Source organism: Helianthus annuus, chromosome 16 (assembly GCF_002127325.2).
Source record: "Helianthus annuus cultivar XRQ/B chromosome 16, HanXRQr2.0-SUNRISE, whole genome shotgun sequence".
NCBI lineage: Eukaryota > Viridiplantae > Streptophyta > Magnoliopsida > Asterales > Asteraceae > Helianthus > Helianthus annuus.
The window spans coordinates 187,510,385-187,518,130 of NC_035448.2; the positions used below are offsets into that span (position 1 = coordinate 187,510,385).

Sequence of the window (7,746 nt, forward strand, 5' to 3'; positions counted from 1 at the left end):
AAATCAATGAACATGCAAACAAAAATCATCAATGAAGGTGCAATTCTTACATCAAAACAAAATAAAGAACTCAATTCAAACAAAACTTCATGAGTAAAAAAAACTCAAGTTGAACCAGAAATTGATGAATAAAAAGAATAAAATCGAATAAGGGAAAAGTCCTAGGGTTTTGGATAATTGATTATTTTTTAGAATAACTTTACAAAATCAAAATCAGTCGTTAAAACTAATCTTTTAATGTTGTTTAAGAGTTTGAAAACAATAATGATTCAACACATGATAGTATAAATCGGTTAGGGTTTTACAATAAAAGTTAAATTTAGCTTTGCGCAATGATTTTGTAAGGCCTGTAGAAGATTGAATTCTTGGAGTTAGACGACCATTAATATAAGGATCAAAACGTAATTCGAAGAACTATTTTTAACAAAGAAAAAATCAAACCCATTTAAGCTTGTTTGGACAGGTTTATGGACCTCCAAAGTGCAAGTCAGATTGCTGGTAGTTTCAGATGGTTACATACGTTGCAATTTTTTATGTTTTCAACAAAGTTTTGATTAAAAAGGATTTCTAACTTATATCAAAATATTATTTAGTCATAAAATCAATATGGTTTTTTTTGAAGTTTTAATAAAATTTATCATAACATTAATTCCAAGAATTAATAACCAAATTATCAAAGAAAAATAAGAATGAATTAGAACAAAAATCTAAGAAACTAAAATCCTAACTTAGAGATTTCTTAAGGCTCCTAAAACTTCTTGGAGAGATTGTATTTAGAGAGTGGGGAGGAAGATGTGTTGCTTTGGTTTGGTGTAAGAAACATAGAAAGGAAGACATGTATTTATGGTGAAAGTGAGAAGGGTGCAATTCCAATAAAACTTGGAGATGATGAAATTAGGGATAGTGTTAGTTTGTTTAAAAATTTTGATGTTTATCTCCATTTTAATACCTTGATATTTCAACTTGTTCACCAAGTTTGTGATTATTGAAAAGTCTAGGGATTAATTTGACAATTTAGAAATTTAAAGGGTCTTTAATTTTAAAATCATAATTATTTTATTTATTAATGTCTATGCATCAATGCAACTAATACGATATGAAAACAAGTAATCCGATGCGAATTCCAAGAGAATAATGATAAACAATTAAATACGAAAAATCTGAAATGCTACATTTTCCAATGCAAAATTTATTTTGAAAAATCGCACGTGGACGTATGAAAACTTAAAATTTAAATAAGCTAATAATCAACACGTGATACTATGATAGGGAAAGAATATGTGGAGAACATTAAACATTGCGAGATCGCGTAGTAGATAATTAATCATTCATTTTTTTCAATCTAAAATTTTTTTATATAAAAGAAAATTATAGAATTACAATTGTTATTATTTTGAAATAATTTTGTGTTATATAATGAACCTCACCTACGATGCAAGCGATGGTCTATCCACTTGTGGAGGCTATTTTTTGTCATAATGAGAGTATTTATGCAGCCATTGTGTGTAAACATAAAAACCAAAGTTGGTGTAAGAGACACAATATATTGTTCCTTTGTTACAACACTAGAACCTTACGGTACAAGTAGATGATACAATATACAATTTTAAAATTTTATTATTGCTTTATGGTGACTACTAATGCATCATAGCATGTGTCTATCGCCATATAAAGCAAATGAGGCCGTAGAAGGGGTCACCGAATCAACGTAGACGTAATCGTTAAATGGGTAATCAGAGGAGCATCTATGTCGATAAAGGTTTGTTATTCTTCTTCTTCTTTTTTTCTCAATGATAGTGTATTTCCTTTACAATTTTACAAATAATATTCAAACGGTGGCAAACAATGATGATGGAGGTTCTAAGGTTGAATCGGGTCCTCTAGTAGTAAGTTAGGGGTAAATTAGGAACCGATTTGCAGTGATATAATTTCCTCAAGTTCTAAAAGCTCGTAAATTTAGTCGTTTAAACCTGAAGTCTTATAATGGATGACTTTAAGGCCTTGTTTGGTTTGTAGAATTGGAATTGCAATTAGAACATATTTCATCTAAAATTATTTTTGGTTAGTCAAGAAAGGATTTGGAATTGGAAAACATTCACTTAATTAAGGGTAAATTACACTTTTCGTCCTTTATGTTTGTAATGGGTTGCGTTGGATGACCTTTAACTTTAATAATTACAGTCACGGTCCTTTATTTGCAAAACATGTTACACCTTAGGTCCTTTGACCCTAACCTGGTTAAAATTTTCAGTTAAGTGAGGTCATGTGCAACCCATGTGAGGGCAAAACAGTCATTTAATAGAAAAAGAATGTAAAATTTTAAAAATTATAATCATCATTATCATCATCATCTCCCCTGTTCTCTCTCCCCTGTATTCTCTCTCTCTCTACTCTCAAATAATCAGAAAGATAGGAATTAACAAATAAATGGATTCAGATATAAAACCACAAACCATTAGGAAGAACAACCCAGCCAGCTTCTCTAACCCTAACCACAAACCATCAGGAAGAACAACCCAACCAGCTTTTCTTCTGTCGGTCTACACTGTCTCTGACCACCTCCTTGTGGGGTTAACTAATCTTGAAACTGCTGCTGATGTTGATGCTGAAACCTGTTATTGGTTCTGTTTGATGTAACAAGTCCACCGTCAACACCTACCATTGATGGTGTCGAGTTCCTTTCGTCATCATCTTCATCATTCTCACCTTCTTCTTTCACATCCAACCCCATGTCTTCATCGTTTGCAGACTCTGAGAGTATGAGGGTGTTACTAAGCCCTCAAAATGCTATAAAAATCCCTCCATGATCAGCACCATAGATTCTGTCACATATTAACAATTCATCATCAAACTTAAATTAATAAAACACTTTATATTCATTATAATTTCTATCTAAAATCAACAAAGTAGATATTTTACTAGATAAAGAAATCCAAAAACACACAAAACCCCCTTTTTAAATTAAATTAAATAATTCCAGTGGCAGAATACAATTCCAATTATATAAAAGCATCAAATTATCATTACCTACAATCTACACATTCAAAAGTATGATTTTTTACACATTTTTTTCATGCCAAAAAATACACAAAAAAGCACAGTTATGTCAGAAATCACAATTATAATAAACTAGCATAAGTCCTAAACAAAAACAGCTAAATCCAGCATTCAACAAATCACAAACTAATTATAACATTCTCAACATCAAAATTGAAACAATTTCTATTAAAATTCATCAAAAGGTGAAGAATTGAAGAATTTCGTCACCATTACATCATCAAAATTGTCCCTCTTCTTCTTCATAAAGCTAGGGCAAAAGACGTTGCGATAGCAATAGCAATAGCGACACCTCCGTCGCGAATAACATGATAAGAGATCTAGAGATAGAGGAGGTCGCCGGAGATGCATCCGCGGGAGAAAAAAGGACGCCGGAGGTACCGAAAAAGGGGGAAAATGTTTTCCGGCAAGCACCATCGTTTTTTCACCATCATTCATCTCTACACCTCTCGATTCTCCGTTAATGGAGCCTTCTCTGCAACTCAAACTCATCATCCTTGGTGGTGCTAGACCGGTGATGGCGACAGGTGGTGATTTCCGACGACCCAAGCTAGGGTTCAGACTGGGGCACGGTAATGGTGGTGGTGGTGTGTAGTGGTTGCGGGTGGTGTGAGGGTGGGTAGTGGTGTGGTGGCAGGTGGTGACGGTGGGGTGGTGGTGGTGGGTAGGTGAAGGGGATGTGGGTTTTTTATTGCAGGAGAGAAACGTTTTATGATTATATATATTTTTATTAAAGGTACTTTTAAAATGACTAAACTACCCTCATGTGGAATGCACATGATAAATTTAACTGAAAATTATAACCTGGTTAGGGCCAAAGGACGTAGAGTGTAATAAGTTTTCCAAATAAAGGACGGTGCCTTTGTCTTAATTGCTGAGTGTTATGTTCCTTATGTCCAAGGCTTGATGCAAAACTACTATCGAGCCGGGGGTCTCACTGGAAGCAGCCTCTCTATTCCTATGGGGTAGAGGTAAGGCTGTCTACATCTTACCCTCCTCAGACTCTACCTTAGCTTTGCTATTGGCGGGATTTACTGAGTATGATGATGATGATGATGATGATGATGATGATGATGATGATGATGATGATGATGATGATAATGATAATGATGATGATGATGATGATGAAAGGTTATACATTGCAACACGCTATAAACATAAAGGACGAAAAATGTAATTTACCCCTTAATTAATGAAATTTAACTTCTTACCACTCATGGAATTTAAAACATTCCTTTTGAAGGTTTAAACATTACCAAAATTCCCCTAGTTTCCTATGCCCAAAAAAACTGATACCAAATTGTAACTATAATATGCAAAACCAAAACCAAAATCCTAAACCATATTGAAACAAATTTTTGTTTGTTGACGTGAGAAAACTGTCTTCGATCAATTTTTCTTTGTTCTCTTTTATAAATTAAATGCTTGTAGAATTCATCTGATATTCTTCCTTGGAATCTCAAAATCGAGGTTTTGTTATCATGTTCAACGCATGAATCATCAAATGACCAATGAGATAATTTTAAATTGATTATTGGTGTTCGATCCAGTTCATTTGGAATCCAAATTGTTGTTTGTTCCACATAAAATCAATGAACATGCAAACAAAAATCATCGATGAAGGTGCAATTCTTACATAAAAACAAAATAAAGAACTCAATCGAAACAAAACTTCATGAGTAAAAAAAAAAAAACCCTCAAGTTGAACCAGAAATTGATGAATATAAAGAATAATTCGAACAAGAGATGGATCAGTTCGATGGAGTATGGAACCCATGCTCTTAAAATTGTAATGTTGACGACTATTGTGATAGGAAATGAGGAAAAGGAAGACTAATTTTGTAATTTAGTATTTTTAACATTTTAATTGGATCATGCTAATCACACACAACCAAAATAATTTTCACACCCCTAAGCGCTCCGCTTTGGCCAAAGCGCGGCGCTTAGGGCGACAAAAGGTGATACGAGGTTTCGAATGACTGACTGAGTGACAGACTGACAGACATAAAGTGTGACTAGGTTTCAGTGAGCCCGTGAACCCTAAGCGCCGCGCTATGGCCAAAGCGCGGCGCTTCGATCCCACATTCTGGCTTTAAATCACTGGCCAGACAACGGATTCATCACTCGAATTGTTTTCTGTCGATCTTCTTTGCTCTATTAGTTAAATTTTTTGAAAAAACGATGTCGTGGTTCAGTAACTATCTTTTCGGTGATTATTCTGACGAGTCGGTTGTTCCTGATTCTTACGAGGGGACCGCTATTTCTGACTCGTTTGAGAAACCGGTGTCGTCCAACTTGAGGGAGACAGAGGTTGTCTCTGGCATTCGTTATCGTGATAACACGGTGCAGCTGGATTTGAATACCCCTGTGGAGGACCCTTACGCACAACAAGGTTATTCGAATTTCGGTTACGGTGGCGAGTATAGCTTTGTACAGCAGGAGTGTTATCCAAACGAAAGTTACGGTTGTCAACAAGGTTATTCGAATTTCGGTTACGGTGGCGAGCAAAGCTTTGTACAGCAGGAGTGTTATCCAACCCAGAGTTACGGTTGTGAACAAAGCTTTGAACATCAAGTCTATTCGAATGTCGGTGACGATGGTGAGCCGGAGGATGTGTCTGTTGACGAGGAAGGTTGTTACCCGGTTACATTTTCGTTTGATACAACGCAGACCTTTTCGTCACGTAAAGAGATGGTGCGTTGGGTACAAGACACGGCAAAAGACAATGGTTACCTCATTGTGACAAAGAGGTCGAATAAAAGAGGAGAGAATTACAAGATTTGGTTTCAATGTACTTTTGGTGGGGAGCATAAGAGTGTAGCTACACAGAGGAAAACGGGTAGCAAGAAAATAGGCTGCCCGTTCGAGATGATCGGGTTTTCGGAATCATCCGGAAGTGTTTGGAGGATCGAGGTGACGAAGGCGAAGCATAACCACACTCCTATTGAAAACTTCGAGGGTCACGCGTATGCGAGAAGGCTTTCTTCGGAGGACAAAAAACTGGTTAAGGAGTTGGCAGAGCAAGATATTCGCAACCAAAGTATTTGGCGAACGCTGACAAAAAACAATCCGGCTAGAAAGCTTATTCCGAAAGATATACACAACGCTGTTCAGAAGATCAACGCCGAAAAAAATGTAGGTAACTCTCCGATGCAAAAACTTGAAAACATTCTTATCGAAAAAAATTACACTTATTACATGCGCACGAATGAGATATCGAACGAAGTTGAAGACGTCTTCTTTGTTCACGAAAAATCATTCACTATGTGGTGTGCCTTCCCGCATGTGCTAATGATTGACGCCACATACAAAACGAACATGTACAACCTGCCATTTGTTCAGGTCGTAGGCATGACGTCGACAAACAAATCGTTTACGGCTGCTTGTGCTGTAATTTCCGCCGAGAAGTCAGAGAACTACCTATGGGTGTTGCAGAGGATCAAGTCTATGCTGGCAGGATGTATGGAACCGCGCGTGATTTTAACAGACAGGGATTTTGCGCTAATGAACGCGTGTGAACAAGTTTTTCCAAAAGCGCATAAGTATCTTTGTCGGTTCCATATTCAACAAAATATTAATAAGAACAGCAAGAGGAAATTCTCTGACAAGGAGTGGAAAGAATTCGTACGTACATTTTGGACATTGTGCGAATCTACGACCGAGGAAATTTACATGTATAACTTGGAAAACTTTGAAGCACAGCTGAAAGAGGCTGACCGTGAACGTGAGTATTTCTTACATAATTATGTTCAAATTTTATATAATAACAAAAACTGACTATTTACGTTTTTTAATTTTAGAGGTTTATGATTATATGAAGAAATCCTGGTTGGATCCGTACCGTGAAAAGTTTGTATCTTGCTGGATTAACCAAACTATAAACTTTCGCCAGACTACGACCAACAGGGTTGAGAGCATGCATGCAACATTAAAAAGTCACTTTCCAAGTCATCGCAACACACTGGATAAACTTGTACTGTATGTTGATCATGTTGTTGCTAAACAATACGCCGAGATTAGAAGTACCTTTGAAACAAGCCTCCGAAAAGTGATGACGCACCACAAGAAGCAGCCCATGCTTGCATATATTCTCAGAAAGGTTTCAATATATGCGATTGAGCTTTTGAGTATCGAACTAAAGCGTAAGGAAGACGGGTTGAGAGCCTACGGTGCAAGCTGTGGTTGCCAACTTTTTACCAGCTGTGGTTTGCCATGTGCCTGTCGTTTGGAAAAGTTGGAAAATAAAGGTAATTATTATTTTTGAACTTTCTCGTTATGATTATGCCACCTAATTTGTTTTCATCCACAGGTCAGCAAATCCGGATCACACACATAGACGTGTTTTGGAAGAAGCTTGACTTCAAGCCTGCAAGGAATAAAATAGAGGATATTGATGTAGACGCGGAATTTGAAAAATTGAAAAAACAGATTGATCCAACACCCCCTCAAGTGAAAAGGAGCTTCTTTGAAAAGTTTCAGCAAATCCTCAATCCAGGGGACAGTAACAAAAAACCTCCTGCTGTTCTGAAGAAAACTCGTGGTCGACCAACATTGAAAAGGCAGGAAGAAAGAAAGGCTGAAGCTGCTAGACAAAGCTCTTACAATCCGTCAGAAGAAACTTGGGTCGATGCCTCAGACGATCTTCCCCGTCACAGCTCGTACGTATCAGCCGAAGATTCTTGCAGAGGA

General features: G+C 36.7%; 1 long non-coding RNA gene across 1 annotated transcript; it reads right to left on the reverse strand.

Annotated features, from left to right (window-relative positions):
- Positions 1-2,745: 2,745 nt before the first annotated feature.
- LOC118488007 lies at positions 2,746-3,533 on the reverse strand. The gene is made up of 2 exons (XR_004883251.1): positions 3,274-3,533; positions 2,746-2,822 (listed from the first exon to the last, which is right to left on the reverse strand). It is a non-coding gene; the product is annotated as an uncharacterized LOC118488007 (long non-coding RNA).
- Between the last annotated feature and the right edge of the window lie 4,213 nt (positions 3,534-7,746).